Source organism: Ochotona princeps, chromosome 23, assembly GCF_030435755.1.
Source record: "Ochotona princeps isolate mOchPri1 chromosome 23, mOchPri1.hap1, whole genome shotgun sequence".
Lineage (NCBI taxonomy): Eukaryota > Metazoa > Chordata > Mammalia > Lagomorpha > Ochotonidae > Ochotona > Ochotona princeps.
In genome coordinates, this window is record NC_080854.1 from 25076111 (window position 1) to 25103671 (window position 27561).

General features: G+C 41.5%; 1 protein-coding gene across 2 annotated transcripts in view; it reads right to left on the reverse strand.

Moving 5' to 3' along the window:
- CDH6 (cadherin 6) overlaps window positions 1-23925 on the reverse strand; it is a 122215-nt gene extending 98290 nt beyond the window's left edge. The window contains exon 1 of one of the 2 annotated variants that reach the window (XM_004583631.3): window positions 23805-23925. The gene's annotated coding sequence lies outside the window, so the exon portion shown is untranslated. Of the gene's footprint in view, window positions 1-23474; window positions 23575-23804 lie in introns of those variants that run through there. The other variant, XM_058680032.1, reaches the window with a different exon arrangement.
- Between the last annotated feature and the right edge of the window lie 3636 nt (window positions 23926-27561).

The following is a 27561-nucleotide window of genomic DNA, read 5'->3' on the forward strand; positions in this document are numbered from 1 at the left end:
TCTACCTGCATAGAACACTGGGAGTGTTTGTGTAAATATCTGAACACATTGTCCCAGCCAAGTCAACACCTAAAATTATCTTTACATCTGGGAAGGAAAAAAACAAACACAAAAAGTAAAAACCGTGCTGACGTGACTGAAGTGCAGTGACATAAAGGGTGGTGCGAGACAAGTGCAGAGGAATGCCACGGAACCTCAGATGTGTTAGAGGCAGCACGAGGGGGCATGTTTTGATTTAAGTCTCACAGATGATTGTTTCTGTAGGGCCATGGGAACCACAGAAGTGACAGACAGACAGTGAGAAGGGTAGGGGAATGAGCAAAAGAGCAGCTTGAAGGTTTCTGCAGGAGGGCATGGTGCTTTGGACTGGGTTCTGAAGTGTACAGAGTAGAAAGAGCTGGATGGCAATTGTGTCCAGGAGGCAGAGAGAACTGGGCTCTCCCGGCCTGAATAGGGGGCTGTCAGAAGGGATCCAGCCTTGATGGACAAGGGGAAATTGAAGGAATCATTGGGCATCAAAATTGACAGGAGTAGATATAATTCCTGTTAAAAACGAGGAAAAACATCCTTTTGCTTTGTCACATCCACAATTGAATACAAGTAAAATAAGTCTTTTGCTAAATGGATGAAATTGCAGTGCATTTGGAATTACCTAACCATGTTTTACTTTAATTAGCTATAAATCTTTAAGACATGTAAGATAAACTTCTTTCAGATACAACATTCTTTGGTTATAATTTTAAATACAACAATCGGTATTGTGTCCTTTTTGTGTCTCTGTGAAGTTTTCTACTTACAAAATATCTAATTGCTTCATTGGATAATATAATTAAGTTTAAAATAGTATTCATTGCAAAAAAATATTGTGAGTGAATTTCAAGTTGGTATTTTCATGATTACATATGCTCTGAAGTTTCAAATGGATAATAATAATATAATAATAACAATAATGATATCACTATTTATCAGTTTGGTTATAAGATGAATCTAAAAACTCCAAGTTGTTAGTAACAATTGAAGAAATTAGCACTTTTTCTACTTAAATAAGTACTTTTCTAAATATCTAATTCCAGGTTCCTTTCTAGGTATACTCAAGTCATACCAGTGTTTAAGGTAAATGCAGATTGCAAGGTTTTTTGTTTTGTTTTTTTTTTTTTTTGCTTTTTTTTTAGTTTTCAAAAACTGGTTTAAATTTTGGGGAGTGAACTAAATAGCATAACAGGAAACCAAGCCCTAAATCCAAAGCTAATTAAAATATTAGTTAATAGATGCAAAGCTTGACCTGGGACTGAGATTTGTTTTCTTATTGCTAGAAATGTCTTACTGTAACTTGTGCATACTGTATCTTACAGAGCTTCTCAGAATCAGGCACAGTGTTCAAATTTGTGGAAAAGTTTCCAAATGAGAGGCACAGAGATTGGGTTGGCAAATTGAAGCCACATTGGCCATTCAGTACACGCAATGTAGGAAGAAATGGATCCCACTTCATTCAGTGCATATGTACATGCTGTACACTAAGGCCCTCTCCTAAATACTGCAAGGAGTATCAAAATGCACAGACAGCATAAGGCCCCTCTGCTGGAGGAGTGTGAGGGCAGACATGGACAAAGGCCCTCAGCCTATCCAGTGTGCAACTGAGGTCTTTCAACATAGATGGATTGGGGCCATCTTGCCTTCCTGTCCTCTGTAACTTACAGCCACCTATTTCCAGACATCATCATTCACACTCTGAACACCATAGTTCAAATAAATTAAAAATTAATCATCATTTGTGGCCTAGCCTACCAAATTGCCATTTATTTTTGCTGTCCATGTGTGTGTATTGATTTATTTGAAAGGCAGAGCTATACAGAAAGAGGAAGAGAGAGAGAAAGAGGAATATTTCATCCACTGGTTCACTTTCCAAGTGGCTAAACAGCCAGGCCTGAAACAGGCCTAAGCTAGGAGCCAGAAACTCTGCTTTCGTCTCCCATGTGGCCTTCAGGGACCCAAGCACTTGGGCCATCTTCTGCTGCCTTCCCAGGTGCATTAGTAGGAAGCTGCTTCAGAAACAGAGTAGCCAGGACTTGAATCAACACTCTTGATATGGGATGTTGGCTTTGTAATGTGCTGCTTGTTGTGCTACCACGCTGGTCCAAATATTATTTTTTCTCCAGAAATTTAATGTAATATTTTTGAACAACTGAAACCAAAAACTAAACTTTAGAAGCAAACTTTTTAAACCCAGAAATAATCACATTGAAAGAAAAAAACAGAGGAAGACACTTGTCAGTTAAGACACTGCTTGGACACAGGCACCCCATGTCGGAGTGCCTGATGTAGACTCCTGGCTCTGCTCTGGTTCTGCCTTCCTGCTGATGCACAAACTGGGGAGCTGCAGGGATGGCTCAAGCCCTTGTGTTCCTTTTCTATGTGGAAGATCGAGATTCAGTTCCAAGCTCCTGACTTTGTGAGGAGTATACTAGTGAATGGAAGATCTGGTTCTCTCCTTGTCTGTCTCTCTTCCTTACAGATAAAAAATACAGCCCAGTTGCCAAAGCAAATCAGATGTTTTATATGTTCTCGAACTATATTACATGTGTATACAAAGGGATGATTTAAATAATACAATAGACTCTCTGATAGAAATTATAAATATGTATGACCCCTATATGCTTCTGTGGCAGGAGGTGGCATATTTTGAAAAGGCAAAGAATGTTCTACTTATTCTGCAACAATGACTATGCTTTGCATCTCAGTCCTTGCCAGGAATTACAGGTTTTGCATCATCAGTCTCCTGACATCCATGGAGAACTTTCTTGTGCATTGTTATACCAGAAGATTCAGGTTTGATTCTATGTGGAGAGCTGGCTGGTTTCCTGAAGGATGGGTGGGGTGTGTGTGTGTGTGTGTGTGTGTGTAATAATATTATCAAAATGGCTCAGACTGACTGAATTAAAAGGGAAAGTGACGAGGAAAAAGTGATTGAGTGGCCTGTCAAGCTCACATTGCTGATAAGGCACCTAGATGAAGACTTGGCCTCCTATGTGTAGTAGCCACTCTTGATCTGTATGTACAAGGGATTCTGGAAAGTACATGGAAAATGGAATTTCAGAATACATTATTTTGGTTTAAAAATGTTAAATCCATGGATTTTCTTCATAACATCTATTTTACCTTAAACTTTTTTTTTTTAGTTTGACAGTCTGAGAAGCAGATGCTGGTGGAGTGGGGAGTTCTCCATCCACTGCTTTAATTCCCAAATAAATGCAATAGTTAAGGCTAGGGTAGGGCAGTGCCAGGACCTTGAATGAGTTTAAGGTCTCCCTGGAGAGTGGCAGAAAATCAAACACTTGAGCCATCTCTGTGGCCTCCCAAGGTCCACATTAGCAGACAGCTGGAGTCAGGAGCCAACATCAAGTACTAAGTCCAGAAAATCCAATGTAACTCATAACTGGTGTCTTACTTATTAGAAAAAATACCTGCCTTGCCCATGGACTTTTGAAAACTCCTCCTATTACCATATATGGATATATCCTTTCATGTAGAGATTGAAACATTAAATGATCATTTTGCAACAACAAATGAGTCCTGCACACCCGGCACAGAACTTCCAATTTACTTGACTCTCTGAATTATATTCTCTTACGCTACAGCTTCAAAGCATTGGTTTATTGCAATCAGTGATTATTTTCTATAGTAGAACAGGATTGGCCCCAAGCGCTTTGGTTTTTATGTTTTCTATTACCTAGGTTTTGGTGTCACTCCAAAACCTATTTCTTTCCCTGCATTTTTAAAGGCATGATTAGCAAAAACAGAAAATTAAATGTCTTAAATGATTTCTGGGATCCAGTGCAGGAGCTATATTGAATCATGAGGTGAATAGTATTCATACCCACAGCTGTTTACTGTGGCTCAGTGAATGTAGTATCTAATTCTATGTGCTATTATATTTAAAGGATTAAAAAATTCATTCTGTATTTTCAATAAAAAAGCAAAGTGCCATAGAAAGCTTCACCAACTAGTTGATGGGTGCTCACTAAAAGACTTTTCTTGTAATTGTAACTGAAGATATATTAAAGTTAATGATAGGCATCGTTCAAGAGAATATCCAGTGAGAATTACCATAGGAAGGAGTTGCCAATTTATCCTAAATTGGTTGGATTTTGTCCCAGCGACAGGACTGTAATTTTAATTGTAGCAGTTGGATTGAAACAAAAAGTCAAATCTAATTATCATATATATGTCTTGATCCATTCATGTGGACTTCATGAATTAACTAATATCAGTTGTGATGCTTTCCTCATCAAAGTTTCAGACTAGACATTTTGAAAGTAGCAAGAGAAAATACGAAATCATTTGAAGGTAGGAGCTCATATAAATTTCCAAAACTGTACCATGGCATGCTCACATTTTTTCCCCCTGTTAATTTCTGGTCAAGATTTATCTGCAATCAGTCAAAAAGGCAGTGTGGTTCCAGTACCAGCTGCCTTGGCTTCAAATGTCATTTTCTTTCAACTTGATTTCTTTCAGAGTCAATATAATTTCTTCCTGATCCTGAGCATGTGGGCCTATGCTAATATGGAGCGGTGCCTTGGAAAGGTTATTTTTGTTTTCTGCAGGAAGCAGTCAGCCTTTGACCTACATTCAGTATGTGACACAGATCTGATCGTGCAACAACCATTAGCCTCATCCAAATCCCCTGGTTGGAGGTTGGGGCTTTAGGTCACAGACTATTACTCTTGGGTGTCAGAGCTAAACCCAATTAATGCCTTTTAACAATATATGGGTGGTATTTTGTTCTCCTTAGGATGTATGAAAATGGCCTGCAGAATTTAATCCTGAAAAATGTTAAAAGAATGCTTGAGTTGTATGACATGCCCCTATGACCTCTTTTCTGAAGTCAGCAGCATTGCCCCATGTATTTGGCTTTCTCTCCCTGCTTGCTCCCTGGTCAGTTGATTTTAAAGGTGCACATTCCTTTCTGTGCACCTTTCTGGTCCTCAAGCCACCCTCTAGTAAGGCATGGGCCTCTGAAGATGGACTGCTCCTTCTTGCACGTTACAGAATCCAGGCAGTGATTCTCAAAGCAGCATGGCTTGGACTCAGAGTCAGTTTCTATGATGCAAATGGGCAGAAGAGAGAACTCTCCTTAGACACTGGTGCAAAAATGTTTAAGAATTATTTGTCAATGAAACTTGGCAGTTGCCTGCCAGGACGGTGGGGGGGGGGGTGTTATGTCAGCACAGGTGTCAAAGAATGAGAGAGGCTTCTGAAGGAAGTAATTGGCAAATCAGATAGGGTTGGGCCTGCGGAGAGGGAGAGGTCAGTATGTTGCTCAGCAGATAGCTTTAGAAAGAATTTTTAATAAGCATTATTTAATAAGCACTATTTAAGAACCTTTTAGAAAGCAAACCCCTCCCCTCCCAGGCATCTGACAGCTGACAGTCCAACAGGAAAAGAGGGAACTGTTTCTGAAATGGCTTAAGGAAAAAAAAAAAAGACTTTTAGAAGATGTCAAGAAGACATACAATAACATCCCGTGTAAACCTGTTTAGGCAACGATTTATTGCTTAGCCTGGACTGACTCTTTCGCTGAACTGTCTGCTGTTTTCCTTCTCCCATCAACCTGCAAAACAGCATGCAGCTCATGCAAGAGCTCAGCAGCACCTCAGCAGCACCTCACTTTCCCCTGAAGGTTGCATAGAACAGAGACACCGAGAGCCCAGCTAGATTCCACCCCTGCGTGGACTCCAGGGATGCAGCTTCTCTGGGACTTTGCCCTCTGCCTCACATCTGCATATCTGCGACTTGTGCTTCGTGGGAGACTTTGTGATGTGCTTGCCTCAGCCCTCATTCTATACCGCCCTTGTTTGCACGGATGCTAACATCCCTCCCTGTCGTCTGTTAGCAAGCTGCGAGGTAACTTGCATCCTGAGCTTTCAGATTTGAGGGAATGTGCATTCAGTGTATCCTCTGTGATTCCTTTTGTTGAGAGTTTTCCAGGAAATATAAAGCTTGCCACTGAAGAAAAGGGATTATGGTTATCATTGTATCTGCTGTGGTTTGCATATGGTAGCCAACCACTCAATAGTTATTGGAAAATGCGGGTGAATCAATGAGTGAGTGACTGTTTCACAGACAGAGGTTGAGAGTGGAAAGGGAGGACTTCAGAGGCACAGGTTGGACTGAAAGCCAGTCTTGGCCAGTTGGTGGCCTTGACCTCTAGAATCGTAAACTCTCATTTTACGTGAGGTGTTTCTGGCTAATGGAGCTGCGCTGTGATGTTTGGGCACATGTGTTTTTGGTAACATTGCTGTTATCTCTTGCCTTCTTGCAGTCATTACCACCTGGGCTGGCAAACTGGTCACAGTATTTGTAACAGAAGTCACATATTCCATTCTGGTTTCATTGTGGCTACAGAAAATCATTACTTTACAAGCCCAAAAGAGCCTGACTTGGACTGTGAATTTCCTGGGGAAGGGTGCTGAAGAGGCTCTGAGAAGTTCTAAGTAGAAGCCACATTTGGTGCATTCACTGTGTCAGCCAAAACACATTGTAGCGAGAATTATGGGCACAGTGCCCCAGTGGCAAATTACAGTGTGACTTGAAAGAAATGTGTGGCCCTGTTCCATTTAGCGGAATGTAAAAAAAAAAAAAAAAAAAGCAGGACACTTAAAATACCCAAGACTCCCAAGTTGACTGCAACCTTGGGAAAAACAGTGATGACGATGACAGCAGCAGCAACAGCTAATATTTTGGGATACTGCCTACAGCCTAGGTAACATATCAAAGTGCTTTTCAGCATTATCTTAGTGACTCTTCACAGCACTTTGATAAAGTTAGAACTAGCATGATCCTCACTGGCTTGGAGGAAAATGCACTTAAAAAAATATCTGGGGCCTGGCATGGTAGCCTAGCAGCTAAAGTCCTCGGCTTGAACTCACCAGGATCCCATATGGGTGTGGGTTCCTGTTCCAGCTTGCCCCGCTTCCCATCCAGCTCCCTGCTTGTGGCCTGGGAAAGCAGTCAAGGATGACCCGAAGCCTTGGGACCCTGCACCCATGTGGGAGACCTGGAAGAAGCTCCTGACTCAGGGCTTTGGATCAGTTCAGTGCTCGCTGTTGGGACCACTTGGAGAGTGAATCAGCAGATGAAGACCTTCCTTCTTTGTCTCTCCTCCTCTGTATATTTGACTTTCAGATAAAAATAAATAAATCTTACAAAGAAAAGTCTGACAGGACATCTGTCAGACCAGGTAGTCTTTGTCCCTACACAGTCAGTCTGAGACTCCTGTGGGCATACCTAAGCAGGGCAGTTTAAAGTTCCATGACACAGATGGCCCTTCTTCATATTTCATATTCAAGTGTCCTTCAAAGAGTCCAGGGGTGAGTTTGTTTTGGTGTAAAAAAAATTGTTTTGAAACCCAGGCATGGTTTTTCATAATAAACATATTCCATGGTGGTTTAAAATTTTGACCCCTAGTATATACTCAAAAATTAAAAGGAAGGCATTTGGTCCTAGTGGCTAAATTCCTCGCCTTGCATGTGCTGGGCTCCTGTATGGTCACAGGTTCATATCCCAGCAGCCCCACTTCCCATCCAGCTCCCTGCTTGCGGCCTGAGAAAGCAGTGGAGGATGGCCCAAAGCCTTGGGACCCTGAATACGTGTGAGAGACCTGGAAGAGACTCCGGGCTCCTGGTTTGGGACCTACGCAGCTCTGGCTGTTGTGGCTGCTTGGGAAGTGAAGATCTTCCTCTTTGTTTCTCCTCTTCTCTGTATATCTTACTTTCAAATAAAAATAAATAACTTTTTAAAAAGGAAATCATTTTTGTTATATTTGTAAGAAAATTAAGTCACATTTTGGCAAGGTCAGTTATAAGAGGGTATGTATAAGGTTAGAAAAAAATTCACATTTTAGATTTTATTACATTTCAAGAACTTACTTTTGTGTGACATGCGTCACATCAATAAAAAAGCATGTCCAAAACAGGTAACCCTAAAACTTTAGTTTTGCCTAAAATTACCCATAAAACGGGTGTAGAATTCTTCTACCTTCTCATTTTACATCTTATAATTAATTGTGAAACTGTTTTGCTGAACACGTGCATTTAAGCATATTTGCCTTACACAGAAAACCTTAAAGAAAAAAACACCTTCTAACAGGATTTAGGATATTTACAGTAAGAAAGAAAAATAAGACTTGTTTTGTGACACTGTTTTTAAAGAATGATTTTCAAAAATTTCTTAAGGCTCCAGGGGTTAAGACAGGGCTAAAGGCAAAAATGTTGCTTAAGAAAACACTTTAGAATAGGCTAGAAAAGCTAGGGCCCAAGTCATGGCCCCCCCAGAACCAGGCAATATTCATGTGGCTTGTATTCTGTGAATCTCTTAGGGTTATTTTCTAAATGAGCCTATGAGAACAAAATGAAATTATATTTCCCTTCCAGCTAGTTAAGCCTCAAATGCCCAGATGAAAAAAAAATGTTTTCCCTTTTGGACAGTGATGTATTTCTAGTCTGTTCTCAAACACACATACTAAAACCCATTTCACGCACAGACTGGAAGATGGGAACAGGCTATTCACATGGTTAAGGATTGCTCTAAATTGCCATTTTGCCGGTAACTGTCACTCAGCAGAATAGGTGGGTAGGTTTGATCTTGTTATCTATTACCTCTAAAGCTATAGTTTATTAAAGTGAATGCCAGTGAATCCCTCACTTATATAATGCTTCACGTAGAGAAAAATTGATTCTATGTGACTGAGTTTTGGTGGATGGTGCTGGCTGATTGCCCAAGTTGCCTTTTGTACCTTCCTTCTTCGTAATAGAATTCCAGGTTTGTTCAAGTATCTGTGTGTGTGTGTGTGTGTGTGTGTGTGTGTGTGTGTGTGTGTCTGTAATGGAGAGAGAGAGGGAAAGAGTGAGAGAGAGAGAGAGAGAGAGAGAGAGAAGAGAAGAGAAGAGAATGCATGCACATTCATACGGAATTTAAGCAATAAAAACATTCTGTACCTAGGATTTTCCAAAATTAATATTGTATTGAGGGTGGTCACATGACCTGAGCTGGTTCACTGAAACCCAAAGGCATTTACTGCCACGTTTTTTGAAAATATTTATTCATTTATTTTTATTGGAAAGGCAGATTTTACAGAGGGAAGAGATAGAGAGAAGTATCTTTCATCTGCTGATTCATTCCCCAAATGGCCACAACTGAGCTGATCCTAAACTGGGAGCCAGGAACCTCTTCTGGGTTTCCCTTGTGGGTGTAAGGCGGCACAGACTTAGGCCGTCCTCCACTGCTTTCCCAGGCCATAAGCAGTGAGCTGGATCAGAACTGGAATATCCAGGAAATGATCTGGCATTCATATGGAATGCTAGTACTGGTAGGTTGAGGATTAGCCAGTAGGGCCATCTCAGCAGCCTGGGGAAATATCCTTAATCTTTGCGTGATATATTTTTTTTCCTCCACAAGAACAAGTAAGGAGGGAGCTTCAACTGTTGCTGGTAGCCAAGTGAAACTCTGAAGTAAATTACCCAACAAAAACTTGTATGCCTAGGATAGGAGGAAGAAGACAGAAAGATTTCCAGTTTTGCGTTCTGATCACTGATCTACAGATCACTTGGTGCCTGCATTCCTATGGATTGTTCATTATGGAAAGTAGTCATTTAATTGATTTAAAAATCTAGTTTGAGATGGAATTTTTCTAGCCATACTAGGAGACTGGAGACAGTGAAATAGAGTAATGTGTAACCAGACCTTCAGGATGCTGAACGTACATGCTGTAGCCTGCCTTTCTGATTCTTTCCCTGTAAAGGGGGTTCCACTTTGACCTCCCCTTTGCTCCCACTAGCTTAATCATTTGTGAAGATCTTTTAATTCTGTACTTCTTGTTTTAAAGTTGGAGATGAGCAGTGTGGGAGAGTTTTGCCCTTCAGCTAGCTTATGTTACTCCTGTTAATGAGAGAGGTTACTGATTGGAAGGGGTTAATAAAGGGGCTGTCACAGGGACATTAAAGTAATATTGGGAATCAGTGTTCCAATTTTCTTGCACCCACTGTTTCTGCTCCTCTTGTGAGTTAATATTTCCCATCGTAATCAGATACAATGGGAAAGCTTGCCAGAAGGTGTCATGATACCTATTTTAGTCTGGGAAAGCTATTTATGTAAAGAAAAAAAAAAGCTAATTTTATTCTATTGATTAGTAGACTCAAAATTCTTTATGCAGCTTTGACTTCAGGCTGAAGGATTTTACATTAAGTAGGGGGAGTATAAGGAGCAACATCCCAACCTCTCCCACTCCATCTCACAACTTTACAAAACATTTGGCATGCTAAGATAGAATTTGGCTGCGCTGCATATTTCATTGCCAAGCACTATTCATGAAGATCCTATTCCATGCATTGACGGCCACTTAAGGAATGAAACAGGACTACATAATCAGTTGAATTGAATTCAATCTATTTAGTATGGTTATGCTCAAGGTTACAGCAAGGTACTTAGAAGCTGACGTTTGACTCTGTAGAAACCCAAGAAAACATTTCTAAGGTGGGAGTTTTAGAGAAAACTGATGTTGTTCATGCAGCATGTATACGGAGTGTTCCACAGATGGTTTTGTAGATTCAGTTGGATGTACTACCATGGGTGGAGAACAAGCCAAAAAATAACCAAGGTTTATCAGCCTTGCCTCAACCTAGGAGAAAAAACCTACGGTCACTGCTTTCAAAATGACCACATAGATAAACCCTGTCAATAGTTCTGTACTTGGGATGAGTGATCAAAGAAATGCTGACTTGTAGATATGACACTCAGTTGTTCTGTTCAGAGACCCTTCAGTTGTAGGATCTGAGGCTGTATATCAGACATTTTGTCAAAGGCAGCAAGGGCATTTTCTACAGCTCTCCCTCCTGACAGGCAAACCTCTCTGGGCAGTCTAGAAGGAGGACACAAACTCTCTTGCTTTCTAAATATATCCCATAATACATCCATTCAAAGGAAACAGATCATCAGAAAAGAAAATGTAAAAATTTAACATGAATAATGTAAAGACATATAAATGTAGTCCACAGTTTCATAATGAGCGGCCTCCATTTGTTCTTTTCAGTAGCATTCTCTGAGTTCTTGACGTTTGTCAAAAAACAGCACGAAGTCTTAGTGCTAAAAGGAAGACTCAGTGACTGCCTTCTCAAGATGCTTATACAGTGTGATAGGTGAGACCTGGACCATCAGATGAAGCCTATTACCGATCCTGGAGCAAGAAAACTAAGCCAGGAGCAGGATAGGTAGGTGGGTCAGGGGAAGTTTCTTAGAGAAGCCAACTCCTGACCTTTTTCTGGAGGTCCTGTAAGGTTTGGGCAGATGAAGGTGAGTGGGCACAGCCAGGGTCAGCAAGAGGTTGGTTCCAGTTTACAATGGCTGAATATACATTAGGTTAATGTATATTCATAATGTATAACCATATGTTAAACTCTAGGGTTAACCTAATCTATTTGATAGCTGAAAGACTCAATCCTGAAAATTGATTCATTCAATCAATTTCTAACTGGTAGTTTATAACAGTAATTTTTATTATTGAATACATATTATATTCCCTACCTGATACTGAAAGTATTTTGCTCTCTGTGGCACCCAATATTATTGCACAGGAATATTTATGACCTGGTATCAGATTAAAATCCCATCATCTAAATCCTACATTTGTGCCAGTCTTCTAGTGTAGAATGACTTCTTGCTGAAATGTGTTTCTGCTGACCAATATCCATGTGGCTTTGTGTTTTACGGTACAATCATGGTGACAATTGTAGGGATGGTGGGATAAACACCATGAAAATATTCTGAGACACACTTTCAGACATACATACAAAACTATAATAAGTTTTTGGTAGTGGAGATGAATGTAGTCACTCTTCTAAGCCAGGCAGGTGGTCAAGCCAAACCTGAAAAGGAATATATAATCAGGACCTGGAACTAAAAGCGAATGTCTGTAAAATGTAAGCAAGGGGAAAAAGAACAAATAATTCATTCTGGGTGTCCTCTTCTGCTCTACTCATTGCATGCAAAGCTGATAGTAGTGGTGTTGAGCAATGTGAAAAATGAATCTAATTATTTCCCCCAAATTGGTAGTGCCTGTTTGTCTTGTTACCCACTGTCTTGCTAGCATCGAGCACAGGGGGCTCTCCATAAATATTAGAGGATGAATACATTAATGAACGATGAATCCAAACCTTCCAAACACTCTAACCAGGTTTCCCTCGGGACCAACAATAAGTGATTACAAGAAGGACTCAAATTAAAGTGAAGAGCAGGCCTAAAGCGAAGTGGCCTTTGTGAGGCTGAAATCTGCCGCTTTGAGCTGTAATTAATTGATTTCACTTATTATACGATATCCTGATACACTCATTGAGGGATGGCAAGGAAAAAGGAGTCTTTTTAAAAAACTTTATTTCTGAATACTGAGAAATGTGTATACATGACCAGTAATAGAAGGCTATTTCAAACATTTTGTGGAAAGTGGAATTAAATGTGTTTATTTTTGGTACAATCCCCCTGCTGAAATTCATACATAGCTCTTTAGAATACATGCTTTTTGTAAAAATTTTGACGATATCTCAAGTATTATACCCTACCTAGTGTTTTTGTATTTGAGATACACACACAGAGAATTAATATGTATGTATGTGTGTGTGTGTGTATATATATATGTATATTGTATACATATATACACCCATATTAAGGACAGAAGCTACAAGAATCTAATAATTAAAGCAGTACGTTTTCTCCAGACTGTCAGCTTTTAATTTTAGCTTCAATAAGTAGTAGCTATGTGATCTTGAGCATGTTGTTTAGCTGCTCTGTTTCCTGGTTTATCTTTAAAATCGAGAAGATTGACAGTATTTACTTCAGAGCTTTGCTATGAATATTTAATTTATGTACGACATTTAGAATAGTGTCTGAAATCCTGTAATTGCTTTCTAAATGTTAGCTTTTATAATTATCCTACTCCATTTCCCAATCATCTTTCTTATTTTTGCTCTTTAAGTAACAGAATTAAAAATGTTTTTTTAAAATAACATAGAGGATTGATTGAATGAGAGGTGAAAAAAGTTATTCATATAACATAAAAACAATTGATTTATTTATCATGGAAAGTATATAGTAATACTCCTGGAATCTGCTTTTACAATGAAAGCAAAAGTATATGAGAAAGACCAGTGTTTTATTCAGGTTTGAATTCTAGAAAGTAAGGAATATTGGAAGTGTAAATTCAAGAAATACATTTTGTTTCCAAACACAAATTAAGAATTAAAAAATCAAAATGACAGATGTCTGTTAACCTGCTTGGGAAGGCACAAATTGTTCTTCTGGATCCAGGCACCAATGCTGACTGCTACAATAGAAAGGCTACTTGTAGAAAGGAGAGGCCAGGCCTGGTGGCTGGGTTTGAGGGCTGGCTGGTTCTGTTTTTTTGGACCTAGTGCCCTCTGCCTCTCAGGGCACCATTGATGGGGTTTCCTTTGAAAGAGGCTTCTTTTCAAGAAATCCAACTTATTAATATGTTGTTGGCATTGGTTAGGAACTGTAAGTTGATTTCACTGGCATGAGTAAACTTAAAAAAGTTGGAAAAATATTTGCACTATCTTTTGTTGCTGCTACAGGGGGCTTCAGAAAGTTTGTGGAAAATGCCTATTAGGGAAAAAATATGCATCGAATTCCAAACATTTGTTTTGCAGGAAAATACACTTATCTTTTAACTCCGTGTTTCCACAAACTCTTTAAAGTCCTGTTGTATGTGAAGAGTTTCATCAAGTAAGCATTTCTTGAGCCTGTGCTTTGTACTTAAGCTACCAGTGAAGCCTCATCATGAAACTCAAAGATGCAGAAGTGATATTTTAAAACCATTTTCTCATTTCTCTCCAATCCAGATTTATCTATTCCATAAAGCATCTTATATTTGTATCAGATGGGCTTTTGCTGTGCTGGGAATCAAATAATGAATTTTCTGAAAGTCTTGGCTGAATATGATTCTTAGGAACACTTGTCAATCAGGTAAAAACTAAATTGGAAGGTATTTGACAAACACAGTGTCGCCTTAGCAGCCAGAGCCCCATGGTAGCTTTTCCATATTTTTGTATTTAAGGCACAGTCCAAATTCCACTCCTTGCTTTAAAATCTTTCTTCATAAGATAGTGGATATTTCTAAGTAATACAACACAGTACCTATTTCTTAGTTATCAAACAAGGCAAGTTTGGCTCTTGTCCTTTCTGATTGGTTTCTCTAGCTGACAGTAATAAAAAGATGTTTAAAAAAAGAGGAAAAATTATAATGGATATAGAAGTTCATTTAGTTCAGGCACAAAGCAAAGTTTATTTCTAGGATTCCCAATTAAACAGTCAAAGGTTTCAGTAATTTCTCATATCTCTGACCACCATATAAAGCTCTTTCATTACAGCATACTAACCTCAGTAGCTTGAGAACATTTTACTTTGGTCCAGCTTGCAACTCCATATTTGAAATAAAGTAACTGTCTACTTAGTGTTCTGTTCTGGAGGAAGGTGCTTATCAGACCATCGGTAGACAACTTGCCCTGTTCACTCTTTCCTATTGTGGATACCCCTTTAATTTCATTTTTTTTCAGGACACAAACTATGTGCCCATTTAAATTCAAGGAATAGGGAGTTTTTTAAAGGAAACCAATGACAGGGCTTTTTGGAGTGTATTCTGCAAATTAAAAGCGAACTTGATTTGTAGCACAAGAACCCATGTTTGGCATGCCTGAGCTTTATTCTTAAGGCAGTTTACTTTTGGACAAACATACTTCCTGGGGATGCAAAAGTTATTACAGAGCTGGTACTTCACATGTCTGGAGGTCTGGACCACCTCCCATGGAGCACAGAGCTGCAGGGAACTTCACTTCCTTCTGCTGCCCCAATCAGGACCTACCTCAGACACTTTCCCCTCCCCACACCTACCTTGTTCTCTCATAAAAAGGTATGACAGTAAAACTGTGATAATGCTGCCTAGCACACAGCTAGCCTCACAGAAGTCTCTGTATGAAACACAAGATCCTGAACAAGGAGTTTACTATGGGAACAATGACTGGGAGACAGAGTGGCTTAACTTGGTTCAAGCTGGGATTACCAGCAATACAAGAGTCAAGGTGGATTTGGTCATTCTTAGTCTCACCACACTTCATTGTGAATGGTGGCAAACTAGAACCCACTCGTGAGGACTTAGCATATCTTAGCTGAACATGAATTTGAGTAGTTTCAAACAGTTTATAACATGAATGATGATGGATGAATAAAACTCTCGTATTACTGCAAAAGTAGAATTAAGGTTTGTGGTTAAAAATGTGACAAATTTGTTTTCATGATTCATGTCTATCATATACGAGAAGGAAATTGCTTTTTGAAGTAAAAATGCATAGCGTACAGTGCAAACCAACATTTTAGGCAATTTTTGTTTGTCTACATTCTATGATGTCCATTTTCTGAAAGATTTATTTTATTTATTTTTTTCATTGGCAAGTCAGATATATACAGAGAGGAGGAGAGACAGAGAAGAAGATCTCCTGTTTGTTAATTCACTTCCTAAGTGGCCGATCTGAAGCCAGGAGCCCGGAGCTTTTCTGGGTCTCCCATGTGGATACAAGGGTCCCAAAACTTTGGGCTGTCCTTGACTGCTTTCCTAGGCTACAAGCAGGGGACTGGATGGGAAACGGGGCTGCCAGGATTAGAACTGTCACCCATATGAAATCTTGGCACATGCAAGGCGAGGACTTTAGTTGCTACGCTACCACGTTGAGCGCTATAGTGTCCATTTTTAAGGAAAAATGACATACCCTTTCACATTTTTTTTTAAGGTGAGCTGTGCTTGTTCTAACTTATCAAGCTGGATGTAAAATTAAGGTTTTTTGTTTCTACCAAATAATTCACTATGTTATCAAGTGGGAAAATTAATTTTTCATGACATAGCTGTCTATGAAGTTTTAGAGTACCTGTTAATATGACAGAGATCATCGTAGTGCAAACATTAGTATCAATCTCCACAAGTTTTAATTAACAGAACCTTATGATGAGATGTTTTTGACGTAGGTTGTATTTTTGACTATTTTAAATAGAATTCTAATCACTTTTGCTTTTTGTTCATCTAAGTAAGAGGAGAGAGAACTAGGCCAGTCATTTTTTTTCCAGCATGATGCCATTCATTATTAAGCCATTGGTCATCAGACTTCTGGATTTGTGGTGCATTCATACATTAACTTTTTTTAAGAGGATAGTTAACACTGGGTGGTTTGTAGTTTAATTTTATCCAGGGAAAAAGCCATACAGCTCTCTGTACACTTTCATCAGAGAACTGACATTTTGGCTACAGAGGAGTGGAAAGGTCCTTCAATGAATCCTTTAAATCAAAGTAAGATTTACTAAAAACATAATAGATAGCCATCACCTTTCCAATCTGACCACTGACCAATTCCTCAAAAAATAGTTGATCTAGCATATCCTCAGGAGTCACTAATAAAGTAAATTTCCCTAAAAACTGCTATTAAGTTGTTACAAATAAGTAATTATCTAAACTCGATCTTTTATCTCCCAAGCAGCCACCAAAATTTTGAAGGAAAATTTCAGTTATCTTCTGCAAGAAAAGCTTGAACAAAAACATATAGACACATAAAATACTCAAAGAAGCTCAAAATGTTATTTTCACCCAATTTTGACATCATGTATAGTTAACAATATTGTAGATTTAAATTTCCTCTCTGATTTTTAATGTCAAAATTAAGTGGACATGATAAAAAAGCAAGATCACCTGACAATGAGAAAGCAAGCTACGGAAGAGACGGCTCTAGATCAAAGAACAAGATGAATTTAGTACATCCATGAATCTATGGCTTCATCTCACTGGTTATCAGTATTGTAGGTGCAAATCATGGGTGCTGGGAAGAGCAAACTCCAGGCTCATTCCTGTCTCACAGTGTCTGATTGTGTTTCTAATGATTGAACTTTCCTTGATGGCTGGATTAGCCACATGACGTATTGAGTGGTGGTAAGAGAAACAGTAGAGTACAATGAAAACTGCCCATCAATGTCAACCATATACAATAGGATGTATTGTCAAGAGGATTTCTCTTTCCCTGTCTTACGTATTCTTTCCCTCCTTTCCTTATTTTGTGGGAGTCTGTGTGTGTGTGTGTGTGAGATGAAATTTTATTTGTTAAAAAATCATTCAGTAAAAAAAACACCAATAATAATAAAATTGGGGTCACAAAAGAAGAAATTAAGTAGTTTTACTTATCATATAAAAAGGCAGTGAATTTACTCTTAGCTCTACCCGTAGTTCCAAATGCCTTGTACACAGTGAACATGTTAATGTGCTGAGAATGGTCTAATCCCCTAAAAGGACTGTGAGCTTATGATATGTTGTTTCCCATCCTTGAAAGCAACAGCCAATTAGGACACCATTAAAGTGACCCCCTACATCAGGAAGCTCTCTTCAAAGGCAGGAGATTATTTATCCTACCATTACAAGAATCAGTGTTATGTTCAGACATGGGCCACACAATATTTTTTAAACCACAGTTATAAATTCTGATGTAGGATTGGACAGTGGCTCTTTATTTCGTAGAGAGGCTCTTACTTATATTTTTAAGACCTGATGAGTGTCTACTGAATGCATACTCACTAAATACTTCAATCAAATGGAGATTTCCTGGGCATTCAAACCCTAAAAGGGCTCAATAGAGTATAAAAGTATGGGTTTCCTTTTGACTTACTGCATAATTATTGCCATACAAAATACTTAGACCAGTATATGACTAAAAAGGTCACTAAGGGTTAAGCTATTATTTATTTTCATCATTATTTGGGTGTCAAAAATTCTGAGCCTGTGGGTCGTTTCATTTTTTTTATGGTGTGTGTGTGTGTGTGTGTGTGTGTATGTGTATCAAGTAGTCTTGCTGATTCAGCCTTTCATAAGGTGATACCACATAGATGATACAACTGGATAACAATTGTGGTATCCGGTTTATATTGCTACTGCATGTTTTGAGTTGTAGGCATTGGAAGAACACAGAGTATATCTATTCTACTAGCATAGTAATAAAGCTAATGGAAAGAGAAGAATTGACATTCTTCAGAACACTAAGACAACCTCTTCTTGATCACTTCTTGAAAATGTAGTACTTTGAGGATGGGCATCTGGAGCACAGCTTGAGATGCCTGCGTCATGTAGGAGGACCTGGGTTTGAATCCAACTCCAGCTTCCTGCTGATGCACACACTGGGAGGCAATAGACAATGCCCCAAGGTGTAGGATCCCTCCACTCACATGGGAGAGGCTGTCATTGTGTGCCCAGCTCCTGGCTTTGGTCTGGTCCAAGCCTGGCGGTTGTAGGCATTTGAGGAATCAACCAGTGAATGGGAAGTCATGCCCTCTCTGCCTTTGAAATAAATTGAAAAATAAATGAAAATATAAAAGCCACACTCTTCTGGTTAATTTTATACATCCAGGGTCATCTCTCTTGGACAGTGATTTTTTAAAGTATAATTTTCAAGCCTACCTGCGATGATGTAGAGGAGTAATGCTTATAAACAGAATGTAATCTTGTTTACAAAGTTGTTTCTGATGTAAGTATTTATAAAGATGGAGATGACTACTGTGCATAAAGATGGCAATTTGGTTCTGATTCCAATTTTTGTTATTTATTCAAGTAAAAATTTACATCCTCTTAGACACCTCAATTTATATATATATATTTCTCTCTTGCTGTTCTCCATTCCTATAACTTGTGAGATCTCTTGAGCCATTTTAGCTGAACATATCCATGTAAGAAATTATAGAATGAGAAAACCACAGTGCTGCTTCACATAATGAAGTAGGAAGACAAATCTAACCCTACAGTATGCTGGCTTCTGGTTTCTTGTCTCTTTTCTAAGTTGTTCTCATCCAAGTACAGTACTGCACTTGGTAGGAAAAGCTTTTTACCAATACTGTCCATTTATCGTGCATGTCAAATTTAGAAGTATCATCCTGATTTTTACTAAACTTCTCTTCTAGACTTTTCTAAGGGGGAAATGGGCACCCAGAAGTGTTACTGTAAAGCTATTAAACAGACTTACTCTCTGAAAACTCGTGAGAATGGGGGACACAGCACCCTCTCTCCATGAGTCCACTACATAAGGTAGTCATCTTCACTAGATTTTCTTTGTTGGAAAAGATGCAAGCTTCCTGCATAGTTCAGTTTTGAACAGCTAGGATACTGACAGTAGCTGGTTCCCCCGCATCCAACTATTTTGGGTTAAAGAGTCTGCTCCTATTTTACTTGGAAGAGTTATTTATACTTTCCTGTCCTCCCTTATCTTCCTACTTGGTAGGTGATAACATTACAAAGACTAAATACTTAGTTCAGTCCTTAATTAGAGGGAATTTCAAGTCCCTCCTATAACTGTATTGGCATCCTCTGAGGTACAAAATTTTTAAAATGTAGGCCAGCAAAACTTTCTAAGAGGCCAGCTCGAACAGAAATATTACTGTTTACACTATTTTTTTAAAAAATAAAATTTGAGATTCGGGGGAGGAAAGCAAGGGGAGGGAAGAAGGGAGGATGGTAGGGAAAGAGAGAGAGAGAGAGAGAGAGAGAGAGAGAGAGAGAGAGAGAGAGAGAGATTCCACCTTTTGGTTCATTCCCCCAATACCAGCAACAGCTGGGACAGAACCAGTCAGCATTCAGGAGCTGAGGAGTTAATCCAGTTCTTCAGTGTTGGTGGCAGGAAGCCAACTACTTGAGCCAGTGCTTGCTGCCTCCCAGAACGTGCAATAGCAGGAAGCTGGAGTCGGGAGCCCGCACTGTGATGTGCAGTGTGTTTATGTTAGCTGCTAGGCTAAACACTCCTGCTGACACTGCTGTTTAGGACTAGCAACGGTCTCAACCTTTTTTATGTCTCCAAAATAAAACAGAAATCCTAATGGAGAGAAGAAAATGGGAAACTAAGCCAAGTCTTAGATCTTTAATATTATTGGAACATTTTTATACCTGGGTGCTATGAACATGCATCTTTAACTTTCTTCTTTCTGCAATTTTTCTGATTACCATAAGGTTCATGAATCTTTGTATTTAGAATCATTACTCAGAAAAAAAATTCAGCCGTAGGAGATTTTCTGATGATCTACATTTTTACTTTCTGTGTGAAGCAAATAAGGTAGGTTTGGAAGACACTAACTAGACTGAACACTTAAAAAAAACAACTGTGTTTTGGACTGAGTCACTGCTGTCATTTTTGTAAGAAAGACCCTGATTCTGATGGACCCCAAAGAATGAGCAGCAGTGACTAAGCCAGTACACAAGGCAACCAACCAGCTTCTGCTGGATGTTATCTCATTTGGAACACATTTCAGACCTTAGAACAGATTTTTAAATTGGAAGTTGAAACCTGCAGACTGTCAGCAGAGGAGGCTGACTCAACCCCATAGAACTCATCTTACTCCAAGTTCCAGGCAGAGTTTTGTAAAGGGTAGGTACGTAAAATACGGTGTGGTGCAGCGAAGAGAGAAATTGTTTAAAAAGCTCACAGAACAAGGAAGATACATGTATCTAAATATCCCTGAGAAATTTAACATATGTCTATTTGAATGAAGGTTTTCTTAAATTAGCTGCTGCTGCTCAAAACAATGTCTAAATCTTCATGGATCTCTGAAAGGATAATTAAAATTTTATGCAATGACTTCCTAGTGGTGTGAGTTCTTCACACGGGAGTTTCTATTATTATTATTATTATTATTATTATTATCATTACTATTGAGTAAATAAGACTTATAGAAATAGGGCTTTGGTCAGGACAGCAATAAGAAAATCTCACACGGAGAATGTTTACTTGTCTAGGAAGGAAATGCTGTTATTCTCTCATTACTCCAAATCAAATCTAAGTCACAACTGCTCTACGTGGAGAAATACATGGAGTGACCCACTAGAGGTCCCTTCCAGCTGGAAAAAGTCCTAGTAGTTCAAAGAATGCTTCCTGTCTTGGCAGTTGACATTCACAAGCCAAGCAAGGGGGCCGGGGTAGGGTGAGGGGCAGAAGGGAGGAACCACACAAATCAATTCCTATGGAAGATACGTGGTTGTGTTCAGAATACTTGTCACCTACGCCTGCCACCAACGCCCCCCCCCCCCAATCCTTTTATCAATCCCTATGTGGGACACTGGCTCAGTTCTAATTAGGTATTCAAAACTTGTTCCATCTTACAGATACAATCCGTGCCCTGTGACTATAGTGGTGCTTTCCAGAAATTTTAGCTGTTTTCAAGTATCTCAAGCAGCCTTTTGCAAGATAGCTTTTTTTTTGTTGTTGTTGAAAAGGAAGAGTGCCTCACAGTTAAGTTTTTCTTTGCAAAGCTGATGGAAGTGGTGGGTGGAGAAGGCAAGGTACATGGTTTTTGATTGTAGGCAACTTGGTAGGAAATGAGTGTTTCTATGTATTATCTTTGCAGAGTTAGCATTGAGAAATGTAATTGCAATAAATTGGTGTAAAAGCCAGATAGTAGAGGGACTAAAAGTCCCTATGGAGACACCAGCCTGTCACTTTCTTATAATGGCAGCAAATGACAATTGTAGACAAATATAGTAGAATTAACCATTGCCATTTTCCTGTAAAACTGCTGTTGCTTCATGTTTTTTTTTTCTAAAGAAATTGGTTACTTCCTCTGTTCAGAGTATGGCAGGGTCCCTCCTATTAGGGGGGGAGAGATCTGCTTTTATTTTTTTTTCCATTACTTTTGTAATTAGCATACCCCAAAGAGCAAAGGGGGAGCTGATCTGATTATATTTTTCAGTGGATCGTTGGATTTCTTTTAATTTCCTGGATTCTGCATTATAAAAAAAATCTGGCTTGGGGCACAAACTTTGCCCTCCTCTTGCTGACATCACGCACACTCTGCTTGTTCGCATCCCTTGTCTTCATACAACTGGTTTTCCACTTCTGTAAAGGAGCAAGCACAGAGCCCTATAAAGGTTCATGCGCAAAGGACAACGCTCAAGCCTAAATGAGGAGCATCTCTCTCTCTCTCTCTCTCTCTCTCTCTCTCTCTCTCTCTCTCTCTCTCTCTCTCTCTCTCTCTGCCTCCCCCTCTCTCTAGAATTCTAAAGATTTTCCTTTTCAGGTAAGGCTGTCAGCCCGAGTGGAGGGGAAATAACCTACTCTTGGCTCTGGCTCATAGAAGCTTGTTTGTTGCTCATTCTTGGAAGAGTTGTGCTTTGATGAGATCTCAGCCCAGATCCCTTTTGCAACCCAGGGAAGTTGTGGCTCTCCCTGGGTCATTCCCCAAGCACAAAGCCCATCTTTAGCTTCTGGCTGCCCTGCGAAGCAGCCACAGAGGTCCGCCCCAGCCCCTCCAGCTGCACCCTTGCAAGAAAACCTCTCCCCTCCTGTGCTGTGTGCTTCCCCAGGAAAAGACGGCCGGCACATCTCTGTAGTGAACTATCCACTACCATCATTCTCACATCTTGACAAAAAAGAAAAAAAAAGTTAAGAGTAGAAAAGAAACTCGTGGTGATCCCAGATGATGAAAACTTCTTGGTTCTTGAGTGTTTCTGGTAGCAGTGAACCGAGGTGACCAGTCCCTCGCATTAACGGAGACCCTGCGTTTAACTTCCCTTAAAGGACGAATCTTAGCAGCAGCGACCACACATCTCAGCACGCCACACTGACCTCTCCCAGCATCTCCCACCTCGAGATCTACCGGTAACTTGGCAGGAGGACAGCTAACTGCCGAACAAGTCATCCAACACTGCAGCTGCTGCGGCACACAACAGCGCGACTTCCCATCTATTCAATTCCAGATGAACACACTGGGGGCTGCGCCGGTCCCGCACCGACACCTGCAACCAGGCACTCAGGATCCACTCTCCATCCTGGCACGGAAGGCATCCCCATCCTCCTCCCACCTCCAACCCCCGATGGGTGCCTAGCCAGCCGTGGAGGAGCGTGGGAGAGCGGCCTCTTCCACATGACTTTTCCCTGGATAGTGTGCTCCATTTTCGGAGTCCAGTGTTGGACTTTGTTTGCAACCCAAGCATTTCCGTTCTCAAGGAGCCCACAGGCGCAGCCCCAAAGGAGCAAGCTCAGTTGTCCGGGAACTCCTGTTCCCTCTGCCTCTTTCTCAGCCACAGCACCTCTTTAAGCTGAAGTTTTCCTTCTCGGTAGCTTTTGAGAGCTTTCTCAGAGACTCCGCGATTCTCCTGGGGTACCCTCAAAACCAAGACATGCCACCCAGCCCCAGCAGCCGCCACCACACAGACCCTTGCGATTTGGGCAGGTGGAAAATACTCGGAACCCCAACCCGCTCCGCTGGTTGTGCGCAAACCGGCGCCCTGGGTCCTTGAGACTAGCCAACTTTGCGAGCCGGAGCCGGCCCAGAGCGAGGAGGCGGCAGGCTCTTCTCCCACGGTTCCGCCGCACGCACCCCCCGCCTAGCTCAGTCTCACCGCGCATCTCTCTTACCAGAAGGCGAAGAAGGAGCGGCGGTGAGGCTTCCCGGCCAGCCGTGCGCGTCTCGGGCAGCGGCAGCAGCGCCGCCTGCTCAACCGGACCGGACCTGGACCCGGACCTGGACCCGGACCCGGGCTCGGGCTCTCAAGCTGACTCCCTCCCCACTCGGGCGTGTGACACCCACTGGGCGGACAGGGCTCGCTCGCTCGCTCTCTCTCTCTCTCTCTCTCTCTCCCTCTCTCTCTCTGATTGGCTTCCATCAACGCTACAAAATTAGAGAGAGAGCGCGAGAGAGATCCTGCTTGCCCAAACCCTGGCACCGCCAACGGAGACCGAACCCACCTCTGCTGTGTGTCCAGGGTCGGGGGCCTGCGACCCGCGCAGGATGCTTCAGCCTCCGCCACCACACTGCCGCGGCCACCGGCTCTGCGGTCCTTGCTGGCGCGCGGCTGCAACTGCAGCTCTCGGGATGGGAAGGTTACGGGCTCGGGAGAGCTGGCTCTTGTGGGCACACACTGATTTGCAAGTGAATAAAGTGGGAGGGAGCAGAGAGAGGAGTACTTTGTTAAAGAGGCCCAGTGCCTGCCCCCGCCCGCCCCCTCCCCTCGACAGAATGACTCCCAGTGTTTTAAGTCCCAAGCTGGCGCTCCGTGCAACACTCCCTCAGTCCCTGGCGCCCCCTTCTTCTGCTTTTCTTATATTTTGGGGGTGGGGTGGAGGGTGCTTAAGACATCCTCAGAACTTGTGTGGGTCTCTTTTCCTCTCTCTTGCTATCAAAATGCACTCCGTGCTAGCATCAGCAATGGTCTGACGTTCTTTCTTTCTTTGCTCTTTTTTTTTCCTTTCACGGACCAAGCAGTTACAGTTCCCAGGGATTCGGTCTCTCGTCGTCGTGCAGTCAGCGGGTTGCACGCAAAAACAATGCACACTTGGAAAAGACCCCGGTCCCCTGCGCGAACAGTGCAGAGGGCTGATTCTTTTCAACCGAAGCAGGCGTCCTCCAGATGCGAGCAGATCTGAATTCACGCTGTTCTTGCCTCCTCTTTCCAGGGAGACATAGCTTTACAGAACCCCCAAATCTCCGCTGCTCGTCGGAAGGGTGTAGCTCTAGGATGTTGTCGCACGAAGCTCTGATCTCATGGGCTTGCAGAAATACCCTCAAGCCAAACCCATTCAGGCTTGCACAAGGCTTGATGGCTGATGCCTTCCTTCTAAGTGAATTCCTATAAGGATACAGAAGACGTGTGGAAGCGGAATGCATAATGGTATTCAAAGTCTGCTCCACGTTTCGAGATCTTTCTGGAAAGTGACCAAAGTAAGATAAGCTCCAAATTAAACTCCTTGATACACAGAGCTGTTGGGATGGCTATATTTACAGTTACAAAGAAGTGTATTCTAACTGAAAAGGACTAAGCTACAAAAAAAATCATATACATGTCAAAGTGTTATTAAGCAAGAGTCATGATTTTCAACATAGGAGTAGACATGATGGAGTCAGGCACTCTTGGATTAGGGACGTTAAATCTCATTACCACAGAGATTGCACCCCGGGCCAGGCACATCCCACGCCAGCTGTTTTTGTCTGCTGTAACTTCCCAGAAGATGCTCCCTGCTCTAAGAAATGTTTGGTTTCTGGGCCTCCCAAGGTTTAAACTGGTCAGAGGTTGATCAGGTTCCCAAATGAGCTCTTAGTAGAAAACCTTTTATTTCTCCAATAGAAGCTCAGGCATCTAAGTAGAGCCAAAATCAAAGTGTTTCCTCCTGGCAGCCAGTGCTTTACAGAAGTGTGTATGGAATGGCTGTAGCACAGATGTTCTTCACATGGATGTTAGAAAGATGTTTGAGTTTCTTTCAGGAACAGACCCTCCCCTTAATAAAGAACTGCCACCCATTTACAAAAAGAGGACGAACATCTTTCCTTCAGGCAGCCACTTGAAAGGCTTTACTGAGCAAGGGTCAAGACCAGGAAAGCGGCTTCGGATGCACTGCCCGTTTCTCGGACTCTGAGTCCTAGGCACATTTCATTGGAAACACAGTTCTACGTAAATTGGCCTTTACTGTTTGCTCAGTATATTTTGCAGGCTGTTCTATTATTTTTCCTTCAACCTGTAATTGATTGCTGTCTCCGCAGTAGAGGTGAAGCAACCCGTCCAAGGCACAAGAGGAGCATATGCCAAAAACAGCCATGTGCACAGGTGTAGGCGGATGTGCAGACCCACCAATTAAAAGTGAATGTATGCTTTATTTATTAATTAACATCTCCGAAAGGTTGCTAAATGATTCCATAGTGTAAGTCTATCAGTCAGAGGAAGACCATGTTAAAACTACCTTTAGCAGGAGGAGGGCAAATTGACTGATTTTTATGGTATAAGAAAGATGACAGTGAGGTTGATTTTCTATCCACTGAACCACTTAATATCTCACAGAGGAAATCTCTAATTGTTTGCAATATGCTATTCTTCAGACCCCATTAAACCACACATCAAAGGTGGTTAGAAAAACTACTTGTTATTAAGAGTGGACAAGCAATCAGTTTGCTTCTCAACAGTTCAGTTGACAGCCTTAAATTGCATAAAGGATGGCACTTCTTGTCCTGATGGATTTTATGGGATTTTCGAGGCTTCTGAGTAGCAGTTACCACAATAATTATTCATTTTCAATTACAAGATTGATATAAATATCTAGTTACCTTGTCCTTGCTTCAGACAAAGAACTGGGTCAATAAGTTTAAATGATTGTCTGGTGTTGGGTGGGTGCTGTTTCTAGTTCATTCTACAGTACACGAGAAACATGCAGAAGTAACACAAGATGACCAGAAACAGTCACTGTTATCCTCATGCTGGATTTTCTCATGAAACCTAAGAGGGGAAGTTGTACAGGCCTTCTAGAAAGGTGTGAGCACAGACGCTGCAAAGCCACCCGCCCGCCACCGAGGGCGCTGTTTTCTCTGGACTGTGCTGCTGCTCTCACTTCATCTTGCTTCCCACATGCTGCTTCTGTCCTGGAATTAGTCTGCGTTTCCTGGCGGAAGCGAAGGGCCCTGTATCCTGTGTAAGGCAAAGGGGGTTTTTTTAGCTCACAGTTTCATCTCTTGTGCCTCTGGTGAGGGCCTTGCGGCAGGTGGCATCACAGTAGGTGACTATGCGCCTCCTGAACAGGCAGGAAGCCAGAGCGAGGGAGTGGCCAGACTTGCTTCTTTCCTAACAGCTCACTCTCAGAGGAGCTGACCACCTGGGGCATCTTCTATGGTCAGCCCCTGGTCATGCTAACACCGTCTCCCACTGGGTTCTAGCTCTTAAAGGTCCAACACTGCCTTCTTGAGGACTGAGCACCCGGTACATGGCCACCTTGGGGACAGGCCACATCCACACCATGGCTGTCCTGCGTTCATGAATGGGTCACACTGACCAGCTGGGGATTGTTGCTGTTTCTGCTTCCTTCACAGTTTCTTAGATAGTAGCTCTGTTTGGTCAGGTGCTCCTCTAGGTGGGCTGGTTGGTCAGGTGCTCCCATAGGTGGATGGTCAGAGGTTAGGGAGGGAGGAACTGTGTGGTACACACTGGCCACCTCAGGACCACCGTGAGAGGAGGAGTAGTGTAGGAGGACATTGTGACCCGAAAAGGTCAGTGAGCACAGGACTACAGTTGGTTGGATAATATTTGGAGGAGAATAACCAAATGGCTACCTTTTGTATACCTTATTGGATATCATCTGCATATGTATATGAGAACACCTGGTGGAATATACAAGACAAAAGGAGTTCCAAACAAGCATTAATGGTTTTGTTGATAAGCTCAGCACTTCCTCCCTTATCCTATATGACCCTCAGAGTATAAAGTCTGATGCTACTAATAAACCTCGGCTTTTGACCATCAGTCAGGGGTCCACGCGTGTTATTATCGGCTCCGTGCACCAAGTCCATCGCTGCGGGACAGCGACAACTGGCGCCTGAACGGGGACTTGAAAGAAGAAGAGAAAGTGCAGCGGAGACCCCCACAGAAAGTGGTGAGTGGGACAATGGGCCAGAACCAGTGTAGGGCACAGTCTTTTATCTCTCTTATGCAGAATTTTTTAGTGAAAAGTGGAACGAAGATAACTA